General features: G+C 25.4%; 1 protein-coding gene across 13 annotated transcripts in view; it reads right to left on the bottom strand.

Moving 5' to 3' along the window:
- The window catches only part of LOC127276622 (histone deacetylase 4), a 90763-nt gene that overhangs the window by 28941 nt on the left and 42816 nt on the right, over nt 1-19006 (bottom strand). The gene's annotated exons all lie outside the window — the stretch shown is intronic.

The following is a 19006-nucleotide window of genomic DNA, read 5'->3' as shown; positions in this document are numbered from 1 at the left end:
ATTAAGTTTCTTTTTGGAGACTTTTTTTTTGACATAAAAAGTATATTAAAGATGCTGTCCTTGATGGAAGATTATTAGTCGTATTTTTAAAACTGTATTATAATTTAACAGATAAACTCTGTTTTAAGCATTCAATACTTTTATAAATCTGAAAAAAAAAATTTTCAATATATTACATGTTAAAAATTTTTTTTTTTACAGATTTATATTAAAAAAAAAAAAAAAAAGAAAATACCTAGAAATAAGAGAGGGATAAAGAAATAGAAAGAGAAATGACGATGATTGACGATATTTATTGGCTCATTGGCTTGATAAAGTAATCGCGCCTATAAATAAACCACCAACAAAAGTATAATATAATAATTTCAATATATGCGTCAAATATCACGTTTTTCATATAATAAACAGGATTTATGTACCCCAGACGATGTAGTAAAAAAAATTTTTTTTTACAATAAAAAAAAAATAATATAATAACTTTTATTAAATTAAAATTAATTATAATTACTCGAAAAATATGAATTACAACACTGAAAAAAGGGTTTGGTATTGACAACCAAACGTTTGGTTGGTATTTAAGAAATCAAAATTTTTTTGGTTAAATCAACAATATTTTAATTGTCTCAACCAAAATTTGTTTGATACAACCAAAATTAGAAAAAAACGATTTTTGTTGTCCTACATTGAGAAAAATATTTTAGTCCAGAGCAACAAAAATTTGGTTGGGACAATAAAAAAAATTTTCTTTCTATTTAAGCAACCAAACTATTTATTTGAGTCAACCAAAAAATTTGGTTGAGTTTTTTTTGTTGGCATAACAAAAATGTTTGGTTAGCACAACCAAATTGTCGCAACGAAATTTTGGTTAGGACAACAAACGATCATTTGGTTTTTTAGACCAAAACTATTTTGTTGTGTTAACCAAATTATTTTGTTGTAACCAAATTATTTTGTTGTAACCAAATTATTTTGTTGTAACCAAATTTTGATTGGAATTTAAAAATTTTCAACCAAATAATTTTGTCGGCCTAATCAAATGTTTAGTTGAGATAACTTTATGACTTTGTTTCAGCCAACCAAAATTTGGTTACAAGAACCAAAATTGCCTAATCAAACAATTTTGTTGAAAACACTAAATTTTTTTTCTCAGTATAACTAAAGTTTAATTGGGACAACCAAAATTTTGTTGATTCAACAAAAAAAAGTTTGGTTGCTAAAATACCAACCAAACGTTTGGTTGTCAATACCAAAACCCTTTTTTCAGTGAACTTTTTCGAAATTATTATCTTCATTTAATAATTTTTTTTTTTACTAATGAATCTAAAATAACAATGGAAATATTACAAATAATAATAATAATAATAATAATAATAATAATAATAATAATAATAATAATAATAATAATAATAATAATAATAATAAAAGTAAAAAATACTTTGAGTAAAAAAAAATTACATTCATCTTTTCAAATATCTATATATAGAATATAAGTATAAACGTAAAACTAAGTGAGTAAACATTTTTTCATCAATAAAATACTAAAGTTAATTTTACAACACATATTAGATAAGCATTGTGTAATTTTTATATACATCTATTGAGTAACACTAATTGTAAAAGAAAAAAAAAATAATACATAAACCATTAATAAATATATATTTATAAGAATGACTAGCAAATTTTTTTTTTTTTTTTTACGAAGAAAATATGCGATATTATTATACCCGGCTTGTAAATACCGGAACTGTATTAAAAAGATAAAATTACAAATATGTATATAGTGAAGAGGCTACTGATAAATTAATGATTTAAGATAATAATTTAAAAAAAGGACATTCATCATATATAAATCTTCTTTGCGACAATCTATATAATGTTCTTTTTTTTCTTAATTTTTATTTCAAATTTGTTTCTATTTAACAGTTAATTTCTATATATATAATTGGTTAAATTTTAAATTTACCAAAACTTCAATTTCATCAAATTTATTCCCATTGCGTCCGAAATTACAAATGATCGAACAATATTGTCAAAAAATAGAATTCGGCGCGATTTTTAAAATTGACCAATTCGAAATTATCAAAAAAAAAAAAAAAATCGTGATTGGTAAATTTTGAAAATCGCGCCAAATTCTGTCGATTGTTCGTTCAGACATTTGTAATTTCGGTCAAATAAAAATTCGGACAAATTTAAAAATCATGCGCCCCTAATTATAATAAAAGAAAAAAAAAATTCTGAAAAATATTCAAAATTTTACGACGAAAAAAAAATTAAATATTTAAATTACTAAATTAATTGCAGTCTGTGTAGTTATACATATATATATATATATATGATTAGGTCAATAAAAATGGTGTTGATTAAAAAAAATCTTCTCGCAATGTACATGAGAAAGATAGAGAGGCTTGTTTAAAATTTTGGTTGATGGGTCTGAAAAAGTGTAATGGACGACGCCTCAGGTGATACGAAAAGGATTGAGTGTGCTGAGGTCACTGTACGCAGCATTCCTTTGAGTCAAGTCCAAGGCTACGTTGAGAAAGGAGAGAGAGAGAGAGAGAGAAGCAGTTCCATGTTTCTCACTCTCTTTCTCTCTCTATAACTATACGTATTTCAAAAAATGTTCGAAAATAAAACATTTTTTTTCGTTTTTATTATTTATTAAAAAAATTTTATTTTCAAAGAGGCCGTTTTCATCGTGCGTGAGTTAAAATTTAATCCTCCATTAGGTATATTCTGCGTTTGCGCAGAATGTTTACTTCTGCGCAGACTCCTCTTGGAGGATTAAATTTTAACCCACACGATGAAAACGGCCTCTTTGAAAATCAAATTTTTTAATAAATAATAAAAACGAAAAAAATGGTTTATTTTCGGCCTCTATGAGTTTTTTGATTTAGTTATAAATTTTACTAATTCAATTATAAAATTTTTTTTTCACTATTAGTTAATTTTTTATATTTGCGGAGAGAGAGAGAGAACAGTAGTGCAAGTGTTATTACTCGGGGTGAAGATTTTCTTGGAAGCCTTGGGATGATTGATATTACGACATTCCAATAACGAGTCGCTGGTTTTGCTCGATTATATAGAGCTAAACGAGAATGTATATATATATATATATATATATATATATATATATATATATATATATATATATAAACTAACAAGGATCATATCGTCGATATTTGTCCGATGACGTTTAATAATAATATAATTACCACTCAAATAAGCGTCAATGAACTTTACTCAAATGATCGAACTTTCATTATTATATATATAGATATACTGCAAACACATAATTTCGAGATGAAAATGAATTTTTTTTTCCCCAATTAGTTTCAAACTATAGAAAGCAGTTATGTACAATATTCATCAAAATAGTTTTTAAAAGCAATTTTTGAGGTTATGTCAATTGAACCTCCCTAAGACGTCGAAATTCCAATTTGTCCGAAATTACAAAATTTTCGAACGAACATACGACAGAATTTTTTTAAATATATATATATATTAATTTTAATATATATTGAAAGAAACCAGTTATCTACAATATTCATCAAAACAAATAGTTTTTAAAATCAATTTTTGAGGTTATGTCAATGAAACCTCACTAAGTCGGCGAAAGATCAATAAAAATTTGTTCCCTCGTAATTGTCGAGTATAAAATTGTATTCCTTTTCCGATTGTCAATTATTAAAAATTAACAAGGCGATAAATTAATGAAAATTCCAAAAAAAAGAGGAAAAAAAAGAAGAATTTATTCGCATCTCTCTGAAAATTCCTTTCATTGTATAAACACGATACATATACATACATATATATATATATATGTATGTATATGTTCAAACGATACCGAGGAATGTCTCTCAACACACATATCTTGATTTCTATGTATATGCAAGTGCACCTGCAAAGGGCAATTAAAAATAATTTCAGTATCCAATTGAAAATGAACGCGTGTTTCTCGACGCTTAAAGTTCGCGACTAGATTATATAGAAGAGATAGATGCGCGATAATATAATGGCAAAGGCACTAGCATGGTGTATAATGAAGGGACATATTCTCCCACAAAACAAGATGTAACTTTGCAAAAGAGAGAAAGAGAGAGAGAGACTATTCGCTAAACTGTTACAGTCTTGTTCTTTTACATTAATTAGGACACGACTTTGATATAAACGGAATTTTAATTGCGCATTATTTTCATTACATACAGTTTCAAAAAAAAAAAAAAAAAAAATCACTCTCTTATTTCTTTTCAATCCTCATGATCATTAACCATTTTATTTTTTTTTTAAATCTCATTTTATTCTCGTTATTTGTCTCTTTTCAGGGGCGCATGAATATCCGATAAAAAATCATTAATTAATTTCAAATTTATCGAATTCCAAAGTCCGCATTTTTATTTGTACGAATTTTGAAGGCACCATATTTTTAATTGTCCGAATTATTATTTGCCCGAATTTTGAAGGCACCAAATTTTTATTTGTTCGAATTTTTATTTATCCGAATTTTGAAGGCACCAAATTTTCATTTGTCCGAATTTTTATTTCCTCGAATTTTGAAGGCACCAAATTTTCATTTGTCCGAATTTTGAAGTAACCAAATTTTTATTTGTTCGAATTATTATTTGCCCAATTTTGAAGGCACTAAATTTTTATTTGTTCGAATTTTTATTTGCCCGAATTTTGAAGGCACCAAATTTTCATTTGTGCTAATTTTGAAGGCACCAAATTTTCATTTGTCCGAATTTTTATTTCCTCGAATTTTGAAGGCACCAAATTTTCATTTGTCCGAATTATTATTTGCCCGAATTTTGAAGGAACCAAATTTTCATTTATCCGAATTTTTATTTGCCCGAATTTTGAAGAAACCAAATTTTCATTTGTCCGAATTTTGAAGGCACCAAATTTTCTTTTGTCCGAATTTTTATTTGCCCGAACTTTGAAGGCACAAAATTTTCAGTTGTTCGAATTTTTATTTGCCCGAATTTTGAAGGAACCAAATTTTAATTTGTCCAAAATTTCGAATGTCCAAACTAATAATCGACAGAAAGATTTTGGCGCGCTTTTTAAAATTTCTCCAAATTTTTATTTGCAGAAATTTTTAAGACGCTGAATTTTCAATTTGTCCGAAATTTCGAATGTCCGAACTAATAATCGACAAAAAGATTTTGGCGCGCTTTTTAAAATTTCTCCAAATTTTTATTTGCAGAAATTTTTAAGACGCTGAATTTTCAATTTGTCCGAAATTTCGAATGTCCGAACTAATAATCGACAGAAAGATTTTGGCGCGCTTTTTCAAAATTTCTCCGAAGTTTTATTTGCAGAAACTTTTAAGACGCCGAATTTTCATTTGTCCGAAATTTCGTATGTCCGAACTAATAATCGACAGAAAGATTTTGGCGCGCTTTTTAAAATTTCTCCAAATTTTTATTTGCAGAAATTTTTAAGACGCTGAATTTTCAATTTGTCCGAAATTTCGAATGTCCAAACGAACAGACAGAAAGATTTTGGCGCGCTTTTCAAAATTGACCAGTTAGAAATTAACAAAAAAAAAACATAAATTTTTAAAATCGCGCCAAAATCTTTCTGTTGATTCTTTTTTTTCGATTTGATTCAATTTCGGATAAATGAAAATTCGGTATCTAAAAATTTTGTTATATAAAAATTCGTACACAAAAAGAAATTCTAAATATTTATTATCGAAAAAATAAGAGTAGAAATGACATAATAGTATCGATAAAATGTATATACATAAAAATTGTCATGAAAAACAAAATATTTGATAACAAAGACAAAAGAATAAAAAGAGTGAGAGAGAGAGAGAGAGAGAAGGGGGACAAAAAAGTCGATAAAAAAAATATTGAGTTGAAATAAAAGCAATATTTCAAACTGAGAGGGAGGGGAAAAAAAATATAAACTTGATAATATAAAAAGCGAATGTGGAGAAACTTTTGAAAGAATCAAGAGCAAAATCCAATGGCTGACAACATCCAACTGAATAATGTATTTCGTATAGTTACTCGCTGCGTTTATATATATATATATATATATATATATATATATATATATATAAAAAAAACGTATATGTGAGGGAAATAACGCACTCGTTTCCATCATTGGACACGAGATCAAATTGTATAAATAATAAATGTTTATTCCCTCAGCGAATACGTGAGATTTGATTTCAGAATTCGCGCCACACCATAAAAATGAATGTTTTAATGGAATTCGACCTTTTTTTTTTTTTTTTTATTTTTCACCTCCAACGCGTGAAAATTGGATCATATTCGTTTTACTGTTCATCGGTCCACATAATTGACTTGATAATATTTTGTCAGAATATAAATTTTTTTTTCTAATTTATTTTTATAAATTTCAAAAAAAAAATTTGTTCTTTCCACTAAAAAACAAAAATAAATGAAGCGACTAAATCATTTAAGAATAATTTTTAAATATAGAATAGAAAAAAAATATTTTGCAAAAAATGTGTGCGCAAAATTTATGGATCTTTTTTTTTTTTTTTTTTTTTTTTGCTGTCTTCTTTCTTATATGGCGAACAATGCTTTTGTGGGATAGTTGATATGGTGGTATTGTTACACGCGAGGTCATGCGAACCACATTTTCTCCGCGTGTAATAAAATATGTATTTCCTAGCATTTTGTAGCGGAACTGAAAATTTACATTTTTTGCTTTTATATAGATTTATGAAAACTATGATGAATTATGACGCGTGAGGGGAAAATATATATATATATATATACACGATTAAAGAACGTTTTTTTTTTTTAATATTCATTCTTGATAGAGTTAATTATTTGCTTCACACAAATCACTCATTATCTTCTTTTTCTTTTTCTTTTAATTAATTTATTTATTTTTTAATTAAGCATTATCATATCACGATTCTAATATTAAAAAAAAAAAAAATTCTCTTTCGTGAATATAACTTGACTATAATCTTTTGAATCTTCAACGTACCACTAATTGCAAATGTTTACCACACGATGTGTCTATTTTAATATAAATAATCTTTTATCTCTCAATGTTACGAAATTGCGATTCTACCAGCAAAAGCGATAAAATTATTTATAAAAAATAAATAATTAATAAATAATAATAAATAAATAATAAAAAAAAGTAAATAAATAAATAATAAAAAATTGAGTAGAAAATATAAAACAATTAAAATTGTACATAAGAAATAAATAATTATCGATTTTATGGAAATTTTTAATTAATATTATATAGCCATCATCTGATTATTAATCGGCTACTGATAATGTTGATATTTACAAATGACGTATGCATAATTTAAAAAGCCTTTGACCTCTTGTATAACGCGACTGTTATTATGTAGAATAATAATTTACATATATATATATATTTATTGTCAACAAAAGTTGCGTAAATCGTTATTATTATATTCACTTTTTTTACTATGATATAATAGAATATAATCACTGTATTAATTGTCCCTTATTAGCAAAAAAAAACTATAATTTTTTTTTTTAATCATAAAAGAAGAAAAAATTAATTTCTTCTCATAAAAAGAAAACATTTTAGTTTTATTTTCTTTCTGCAAAATAACTTCTTTCATTTACAAATCCCGAAGACAAAAAGATAAAGGAAAAAAAAAAAGTGGAACACACAACAAATGTCAAGTGTCGAAAAAAAAATCTTTCGGAATTCATGCCAAAGAAATAATTACAACTCGCCCTGTATGTACGATAAATAAAATGCATAATATTCCATGTACCAGAAATAATGACATAGTTCACTTGACCATAAATAATTCTAAAATAAAAAAAAAAAAATTAAAATAATTGGATTCTAAAAATTCGATCTCATTTACACTGAACAAAAATTTTAATTCAAATAATAATAATAATCGTTGGCTAATAAATATTTACATGGAAGTAAATAAAATTTTATTTTAATTAAATAAATAAATAAATAAATTATAATATTTTTAATTTTGTATTAACCCAAGTCCGAAAGCCTGAAGCTTAATTATTAAATAAATAATTAAATAAATTATATATTTGCATCCAGAGAAATGTTTTATTTGAACCAAATATAATATATTTGAGTTAATTAAACTATAGCCTACTAATAGCCTATTTATTTTTCGTAAATAAAATTTTTTATTAAATTATTTTTGTTTAATCAAATAAAAATTTATTTAAATCAAATAAAGATTTATTTTAATCAAATAAAGATTTATTAGAATCAAATAAGTATTTATTAGGCTGTGAGATCATTTCAGCAGGATGCAATGTATAATTAATATTCCAAAATTCTAAAACTAAAAATAATTCTTCGATTTAGGAAAAAAAATATTTAAAATATATTATTAGTTAAGGAATTCAACGAAAGAATGCTTGTGCATTTTCTCATAAATGTTTATATCTATATTTATATTTTTTTCAAAGAGGAAAAAAAATTGCATTTTTAAAATAAAGAAAACGACTCTCTCTCTCTCTCTCTCGGGTAAATTTATAGTTATCACACTCTTTGCAGAGAACTATTGTCTCTGATGCATGTATGCATATATTTATAAAAATTCTTAGAAATGGTTGTAAAACGGTTAAAAGAGTTCAGAAGCATAAGACGATTTTCAGTGTCTTTATGGGAGCCAATGGAGCTACAAATCACAACCTACATCTTCCACAGAGTACCATTACTCAGTAGACAGATAATATTCCTATATAAAATGCTCGTAAGATGATATTGCTACTCTGGTTTTGCGTGGGTGCGATCGAATAACGAACTGTCTTAACGTGTGAAATACTGTGAGGCCGGTAATGTAATATGTGCTCCCGATCTTCGACATAGTGCGCTCGATTTATGATTACAAATTTTTTTTAATACACGCGAATTATATTTTTTAATAAAAAAATATTTTTAAATTAATAATTATTAATTTATATAATTATTTTTTATTTATTTAATATATATTATTTTATTTACTCTCCCTACCAAATTGCAGGGTTCGAGGAACCAATTTGATGCATAGAGAAAAAGAAGCCGTTATATCATTTAATCCTTTTTTTTTTTTTTTTTTTATCAAAAGTTACGTTTTTTTTCTGAGGGGTAACAAGAAACCTGAGGTAACAAACTTGTATGACTCACAAGCATGACGTGATCATTATGACGCTTTGTTTTTATTTTTATGAATGTGCTGAATATACGCGGCTGATAATCATTGCGGAAACAAAGTCACACAATTTTTATATGTTTTTATAACAAAAAAAGAAACGAACAGCAAAAAAAAAAAAAAAAGTGCAGAGGAAAAAGAAATTATTACACAATTTCGAATACGTCAAAATGGGGGAAAAAAAATAATTTAAACTTCCTTTTCTCCTCAATTCGGCTGGTATATTAAAAATTAAAATTATTATACAACGTAAACTTTTTTTTTTATCTAAAAAGAATTTTTTAAAAAAAATTTTTAAAAATTAATTATACCAAAGAATTTTTAAAAATAATTTGAAAAAGAATTTAAATTTAAAAAAAAAAATTATTAAAAAGAGTTTTTTGGAAAAAAAAAGTATGTAATAATGAATAACGTGAGAAATTTAAGAAACCAAAAACAAACGATGGGCGTGCATTTTAAAATTTCAAATGAAGGTGGGAAAAAGTCTCGTTATCTTTTTAAATACGTCTAGCCAGAGGCGTTTTTTGTATTGTATAAAAAAGGAGCAAAAACTGTCCTATTTATAAACATATAATTTATATTAAAAAAAAAAATAAAAAATAAAATAACGTCTACGAGCCAAGACAATGAGAGAGATGACATTAATTAAGGTAATTGTTGAAACCAGTCGCGTCCTCCCACAACAAAGTCTACTCTCCGGATGTTCGCACTTAAACTCAGTCTATATAACATTGCTAATTGCAGCGAAAATGTCCACGCGACCCGGTGTCAAACCTTCTTTTTTATATATATATATATTTCCACGCGTCAAGTGTCATTAAAAAAATCCCCTCTCAAATTAATGAGTCAATCACTCCAATTTATTTTGGAAAAAAAAATCTATCTTTAAAAAATGAAAGAAAATTACGAATTTTTAATTTATCCGTAATATTAAATGACCGAAACAAACGACAGAAAGATTTTGGCGCGATTTTAAAAATTTACTAATTTTTTTTTTTTTTTTGATAATTCCATGGTCAATTTTAAAAATCGCGCCAAAATCTTTCTGTCTATATTGTTCGTTCGGATATTTACAAATTTCGGCGTCTTAAAAATTCTGCCAAATAAAGATTCGGACAAAGAAATTCAGTTGAATTCTGCCAAATATTTATTATAAAAATATAATTTATTTAAATAACGTTTGATCCGAATTTTTATTTACAGAAATTTTTAATCGATAAAATTTTTAAAAGACCGAATTTTCATTTGACCGAAAATACAAAAATCCAAACAAACAATTGACTGAAAGATTGTGGCGCGATTTTTAAAATTCACCAATTAGAAATTATCAAGAAAATCGTGATTGGTCAATTTTGAAAAAATTGCACCGAAATCTTTCGATCGATTGCTTTTTTTTCGGCAATTTGCAATTTCGGTCAAATAAAAATTCGGACAAATTTGAAATTTGGTGAATTATAATTTCTGCCATTTAAAAATTCAAATCAAATAAAAATTCAATTGAATGAAAATTCTGTTAAATATTAATTAATAAAATATAAATTCGATAATAATTGGATAATTTTGGATTTCTTTTTTAACTGCGTCATAAAAATAAATAAAATATTAAAGTGAATTTTAAAAAATTTTATATTTTTTATGGTCATATTTTGTGTGGGCGGAGGAAACGGACATGCACGCAATATCGACTGACACGTCGTTAGTTTAAACCCGATCTATCTTGCAGACAAAATTCGTCTCGCCTCGTTTATATATTCTCTCTCTCTGCGTTACTATATAGTATATATATAATATAGAATTTATGCCACAAAGTAACGCTGCCGCGAGATTATATAATAACCAACATAAGAACTATCAATTACGTATGACTAAGTCGTAATTAAGCCCTGCCCACGATAAAGAGAGAAAGAAAATAATGCTAGCCTTATATATTCTATCCAATATTAAGTCGTGTAACAAACACTAATCGCCGTCAGCTACTGTTAGATTTTAATGAATAGAGACACATTACTGATTAAACGCAACCAACACAATTTCTCTAAAAGTCCTCTCATTTTATCTGATTTTATATCAATAAATTATATTTTTCATCTCCAAAGAAAGATTAAAATATATTTAATTAAAATATTCAAATTAAAATTAATTAAAAATAATTTTATTTTAAATTTAAAAACAGAAAACTACGTCGAAATAATTTTTGTTGGTGCCTTCAAAATTTGGGCAAATAAAAATTTGGTGTCTTCAAAATTAGCACAAATTAAAATTTAATGCCATCAAAATTCGGGCAAATAAAAATTCGAACAACTGAAAATTTTGTGCCTTCAAAATTCGGGCAAATAAAAATTCGGACAAATAAAAATTTGGTGCCTTCAAAATTCGGGCAAATAAAAATTTGGTGCCTTCAAAATTCGGACAAATGAAAATTTGGTACCTTCAAAATTCGGGCAAATAAAAATTCGGACAAATGAAAATTTAGTGCCTTCAAAATTCGGGTAAATAAAAAATTGGTGCCTTCTAAATTCGGGAAAATAAAAATTTGGTGCCTTCTAAATTCGGGGAAAAAAAAAAATTGGGTGCCTTCTAAATTCGGGAATATAAACATTCATACAAATAAAAATTTGGTGCCTTCAAAATTCGGGCAAATAAACATTCGGACAAATAAAAATTTGATGCCTTCAAAATTCGGACAAATGAAAATTTGGTGCCTTTAAAATTCGGACAAATGAAAATTTGGTATCTTCAAAATTCGGGCAAATTAAAATTCAGTGAATTGGAATTTTTGTTATTTAAAAATTCGAATCGCACACTAAAAAAAAATTTATTTGATTCCGTCAAATGCTAATTTAAAAACTGAAAATTTTTTAAAAAAAATAATTATTTCTAATAAAATTCCTAAAAAATCATGCGTAGAAAGAATAATTTTTTTTTTAGAATAAATTTTTTTTTGCGGGAAACATAATGTAAAATTGTTTCATTTCATTCATGGAATATGCGTCCTACATTTTTCGAGAATGAATTCCAGTGCCAAAAATACAAGCCCTTGGCCGAAAGAAATATATGTTTGCGCTAAAGTAAAACGATTTATTGGATCGTTCTTTATTTATCTTTTTTTTTTTTTTTTTTTTTTTTATTTTGCTTCACTCGAGTGCAAATTTATAAATACACGCAACGAATGTAAATTGGGAGATGAAAAATTGAGAACGAGGAGATATGCGAATGACTTTGAGAGAGTTTATAATAAAATATGCTTTTTAAAAAAAAGGGGGGAACAAAATATATGTCTTTTTTTTTACAACGATAAAAATGTTAAAATTTGTTTTTGAAATAAAAAAAAAAAAAATTTGAATTTATTTTTCCTTGTATTATTTTTTTTTAATTTTACTGCAAAAGGCGAGAGAAAGTGGTGGGCGGTTGAAAATAATATAAGTCATTTTACTGTCACAAGAAAGGATATCATCGTTCTTGGTAAAGCTCGGTTAGAGGGTCTTTTGAATGAAAAAAGCCGCAAGTAGCGATAATAAAATGATACCACAGCCCCTCTCTCTCTCTCTCTCTCTCTGTATTCCGTGATAATAAGTATAATTTCTCCTTAATTGGCCGGCTACTTTGGCTTAATTGCGTTTAATTGCTTTTTATGCCGTTGGAATACTAGTTTCTAATATTTCATCATTATAATGATCTCATTTACTATTTTTTTTATTATTTTTATTTATTTTTTTAAATTAATTTTTATTTAATTTATTTTTTATTTTATTTTTATTATAATTGTTCAATAATACGCATTTATTATTATTATTCATTATCGTATATTTACTTTTCGCGTCATTTTGCATCACATTTAATAATAAGGAAAAATTTCCACTGTAATTTGATTTTTTCCCCTTAATTTAAATTTACAATAAAAAATTTAAAATAAAACTGACAAAAAATAATCAAATTTTCCGATTAAATTCCAAATAAATAAAATTAGAATAAGCCAAAAGTTTTGAACGTTCAAATGAATAAAATTTTTTTTGTAACTTTTTTAAATACGAATTTTATTACAAAATATTGTTTTAAATATATATAAAAAGAAATTATTAATTTAATATTAGTTTAATTTAATGTTTTATTTTACATTGACATTATAATTTTTAATAATTTATAGATTGAAAAAGTATTTTGTTCATTTGAATGTTCAAAACTTTTGGCTCATAAATTAGATGTCTAAAATTTTTAAACTATATATACTATATTTATTATTTACCATTATTATTATTATTATTTAATTATTAAATTATATTTGTTATATTTTGAAAGTAAAAATATAGTAAAAATTTTCAAAATGCAAAAAAATAAATTTTTTTGTTGATAAAATTTTTTTTTATCATTTTTTTTTTTTTTTTTTTTTTGGAAATTTGTCTCGTCGGGGATTAGAGATATATTGTACGGATTTGTTTTGCGGCTCATTAATAACACTTAAATGATCATTTTAATGTGGGCAGCAAATGAGGAGTTATCATTATATGAATTTTATGTTTTCGCCACAGTCGATAACACTCGGATGCTGATATAAAAACGAGTTTAAAAGTAATTTCCTTTTCCCACTTATAATTATAAACTGAATGGACTTAACTGTGTCACTGACCGAGAATTAAATACCGCGTAGAATTTATTTCAAATCTGATGACTATTGTTACTTTATGAAATTTGTGCCTATTTTTACACATGTAAAACATTTTTCCTTATATCAACAATAAATAAATAAATATCAAAATAAAATTAACCAAAGTGTAAACTTTTTTTTTCCTCAAAAAATAATGTGAAAATTCCAAATTCGTATTTAATGATTTGATTTTTAAGGTACATAAAGTATGACTGTGAATTTCAAAGGACGGAAAGTCGAAAGTTAATTTTACTTATAAAAGAACGGAAGTTATTTCTCTTGATTTTGTCGTGTTAACGAATAGTCGTCAATCGGGGATATGACTCCAAGTGAATTATTGAATGTTTTAAAAGAGGGGAGAGTCACGCAAACTGATGTTAAGCTAGGTCAGGAAGGTAAGTCTTAAATATAGGTTTGTCATTTTTTTTTTTTTTTTTTTTTTATTTTTTGCAGAGCATCCAATTTGTCCTCAAAAACTTATAAAACTTTTTCAATTTTTTAGTTTTATTCGATAAAACTTTGGCAATAAATTTAAAATGAAAAAAAAAGAGAGAAAAAATTTCTTATTCGAAAAGATTCATTTCCTATTTTTCTCTACCTTTTTTAAGTAAAGAAAAAACAAAATTTAATTACTTTAATTAAGGGAAAAAATTACTATACACTGAAAAAAAAATTTATTTGATTCTAATAATCGATTATATTTGACAAATAAATATTTATTTGTATTAAATAATTGTAATATTTGAATAAATTAAATATGGCATTTAATTCAAATAAAGAAATTATTGGTACAATTTATTTTGAATCAAATAAATTTTGTTTTCAGTTTATAAGGAAAATAAACTTTTTCTTTATATATATCTAAATCTAATCTCTGACGACTATTAACAATATCATGCGCGGCATAAAATTGACAATGAAATTAAAATATCGAACATAATTTTCTAGTCAGTGAATTCGTAACTGTATATTTATTAGTTTCACGCTTCCATAAAATATAATAATCTTTATTAACCTAGTTTAATGTTTCTCTATTTATATGCGCATGCTTATTTAAATAACTATGGTAAATTTCCTAAGTATTAAAATTCGAAAAATTTAACCATGTCTGACTAAAATTTACTTTTTCTACTGACACAAAAATTAAAAGACTGGAAAATTTCGTTTTTTTTTTTAAATAAAATAATTATTATTTTTATTAAGCTTACGAAAAATTAGAAACCTTTTTGTCTGACTGAAATCGACTTTTACTACTGTTTTTAAAAATTGCAATGTCTGACTATAACTAAACCTTTACTACTAATACCGAATTTAAAAAAATTTCTAAAAGTTAAACTTAATCTTTAACATCTGGTATAAAATTTGAAAACAATATTCGAAAAAAATTGTCTGATTAAAACTGACTTTTACTACTGATTCTAAAATAGAACTGTCTGACTATGAATAATTTATACTACTTATAGAAAATTTTGCAAATATTTCCTATATTTTAATTAGTGATGTTAAATTTTTACAATCTAAAAAGTTTTGCCTGACTGAAACCGACTTTTACTACTGATTTTAAAATTACACTGTCTGACTATAACAGACTTATACTACTAATACTAAATTTATAAATCCTTAAACTATATTTTACTACTGAAAACTAATTTTTACAATAAAAAAAAAGTTTCGCCTGACTGAAACCGACTTTTACTACTGATTTTTAATTTGCACTGTCTGACTATAAGTGGCTTTTACTACTAACACTAAATTTTCGAATACGAATACGAATTTTTCTACAGATAGGAAAACAAAATTTGAGTCTGCCTAAAACCGACTTATACTACTGATATTTAAATGTCAAGAATTTAAACAGTTGCCTGACTAAATTATACATTTACTACTGATTTTAAGATTCGATGAATTAAAACTTTTTTGTCTGACTAAAATCGACTTTTACTACTGCTAGAATAATAATAATAATAATAATAATAATAATAATAATAATAATAATAATAATAATAATAATAATAACCTTATTAAATTATTACTAATTAATTATTGACAGTGATAAAAAAAATGAAAAAAGCAAATTTTCAATAAATTTCGAATATAAAATAAATAAAAAAAAAGTGAAAATTATTAATATAATAAAAGCAGAAAAAAAATTGTATTTTATATATAAATTACGAAATTTTATGTGTTTTTGTTTGTTTACTCGCATGAAATGTCAGTGTGGTGTCAGGGGGATATTTTGGGAAACACGTTTCGTAACACTACCACACTAAACCAGCACCACCTCTTTCTTTCTTTCTTTCATTATTATTATTATTTTTTTTTTGCTCTTCTAGAAAACCACTTTTAACATTCTTTTTGTATCTCGTTTCAGGCTATATAACATGCACATTAGAGATTTGTAGACTTTGTCTCTCTTTGTGACAATTTTAGATGGTTCAAATCTAAATATATAACACGCAATGACTATCATCCACTGTACTTATTTTTGCCGACTTCCACGTGTTTCACAAGAAGAGAGAGAAAGAGAGAGAGAGAGCGAATAGAATTTCAAGAAAAAAAAAACATGTTTCCTTTTTAATAAATAGGAAGATTATTTTCTGACCGAATTTTTATTTGTCATTTTCAAATCATTTAAATTTTTAAATGACAGAATTTCCAATTTTCCGAATATTTAATTGTACGAATTTTCAATTGATATTCTTGAGACGCCAAATTTACTAATGATTTTTATTTATTTATTTATAACAAAGTAGAAAAATAATAAAAAATAATTTTTTAAAATAAAAAGTTCTTTAAAGGTGAAATTATGCGAAATAAAAATTCTGAATTCACACTAAAAAAGAAATCTTGATTTCAGCCTATTTTTGAGGCTGAATTTAAGGTATAAACGGAGTCAGACCAATTCAAAAAGGACAGACTTATGCAAAATATATGGGCTTAATTTAAGGTGTAAACGGTTTAAGACTTTGTTTTTACTGTGTAAAAATTCGGTTCACAGAAAATTAAAAGGCATTAAAATAAGCTGCAACGCTTATTATTTTAATCCAATTTTGCTTATTTTAATAGCAAAATGGATTAAAATAAACAAAATTGAATTAAAATAATAAGCGTTGCAGCTTATTTTAATGTATTTTAATTTTCTGTGTTGCTACAAATTCTGTTAAGTAAAAATTAATTAATAATAAAATTTTATAAATTCTAATTGAAAAAATAAAAATTGGACTAAAAAATACAAAAAACAAAAATAGTTATTACACAATAGGACACAAGAATCAATAATAATTAAGTGATATTTTGTTAAGTGAAATAGAATATCCCCAGAAGCTAAAAAGAGAAACAGTGTTTCGCTAGACAACGACTCTCTCTCGCTCTCTCTCACAAGAGTTACTTTAGGGTTGTGGCTCGCTTTTCTGGCTGGTATATTCGATCGCCAAGATTAGAACAAGTTCTATAAATAGTCTGACATTTGTGAATAACGGCGGCTCCGAAATTCTCTTCTGTTCTATGCTCTTTTTTCTTTTGTGTGCCGTCTATATAAACGGCCAAAAAAAAAAGAGACCAAAATAAAATTCACCAAAAAAGATAACTATAATTTGGAGACACCGATAAATATATTTCTAAACTTGTAAAACAAGAAAGGGGTCAAGTTTAAGTTTATTATATCTTCTTTTTTCAAGGGCTCGATAAATCTTTGACAAATATATATATACAAATTCGCATTTATCTCTAATTGTCCACTATTATAATATCATTTGCCAAAAATTTCCATAATGCGAATAAAAAAATTTAAACGTATAAAAAATTTTAAAAAGGAAAAAAATCCTCACTTGAAATAGCGATAAGTTTCACTGAAATAGGAAAATGTTTCACTAAAACAGGGAATATTTTTTGTTATTCTAGAGAAACAACAGTTTCAGATAAAGATTTTTTTCCGTATAGAAAATTTGTAATTAATTATTATTTTTTTTTTTTTTTGTAATTCCATTCCTAAACAAAGAGATCAGAAAAGTATTTTGAGGGTAAAAATAATTTCCACACAGAAAATTGAGAAAAATTGGAAATAAGATAAGGAATTGAAAAATTATCAACAAAAAAAAAAGGAACTAAAAAAAAATATATTTCCATGAAGAAAATTTTTAAGTTTTTCCCTATATATATTATTACACTGAGAAAAATGTTTAGTCAAAGCAACCAAAATTTAGTTGGGCCAACAAAAAAATTTTATTGGTATTTAAGCAACCAAACTATTTGTTTGAGTCAACCAAAAAATTTAGTTGAGTGTTTTTTGTTGGCCTAACAAAAATATTTAGTTAGCTCAACCAAATTTTTTTTTGTTAGGTCAACAAAAATGTTTGGTTGATCAAACTAACAGTTTTTTTTTTTTTTTTGTAAAATTAAAAATTTTATTCTACCTTATTATAATTTTGTTGGCCTAACCAAATGTTTGGTTGAGATAACTCTACGACTTTGTTTCAGCCAACCAAAATTTCGTTACAAGAATCAAAATTGCCTAATCAAACAATTTTGTTGCAAACACTAAATTTTTTTTTCTCAGTGTAGAAAATAATTTGGAGCCAATAAATTTCCAATTGCAATTTACGATAAATTTTTATCAACACTTTGTTATGTATATCCCCTATATTCTTTTCATCGCGCTTTTAAATTCATTTTTACCATGAATCAACAATAAAATTATCTGCTTAAAAACTATTTGTGGAAACAGAAATTTCATGAGTCATAACCTCATCGAAAATAGAAGACGTCCTTGAATTATAACATTCTAAAAATGCCTGATTGAAATTTGTTTATATAGATAAAAATTAAATGTCAATTTTTAAATTTATTCACCATATATATTTAAATGTTACTCTCATCTTTTTCATCGCGAGAAAACTATTTTTACTATATTAAATTATTATTATTTTTATTATTTTTATTATTATTACTATTATTACTATTATTATTATTATTTATATTTTTACTAAATTGTATTAATTCTTGTCTTTTTTTTTCGCGTATGTTCCTTTTTTTTTATCGTCACAGAAAACGACTTCGTTTTTTTTTTTAGTTTGAAAAATTTTTCCGCAAATGATGCTGATACCACTCTATTAATAAACTCGGTAAAAAAAATATAACATGTGTGTGGAACGTATGACATCGTCAGAATGGACTGATGCGCAGTTATAAACGCTTGAGATGAAAAGTAAACATTT

The sequence above is a fragment of the Leptopilina boulardi genome, unplaced genomic scaffold (genome assembly GCF_019393585.1).
Source record: "Leptopilina boulardi isolate dan_hultmark-lab unplaced genomic scaffold, ZJU_Lbou_2.1 LbouV2_150, whole genome shotgun sequence".
NCBI classification, from domain to species: domain Eukaryota; kingdom Metazoa; phylum Arthropoda; class Insecta; order Hymenoptera; family Figitidae; genus Leptopilina; species Leptopilina boulardi.
The sequence above is the reverse complement of the archived record's forward strand: the minus strand, read 5'-3'. Positions and strand labels throughout refer to the sequence as shown.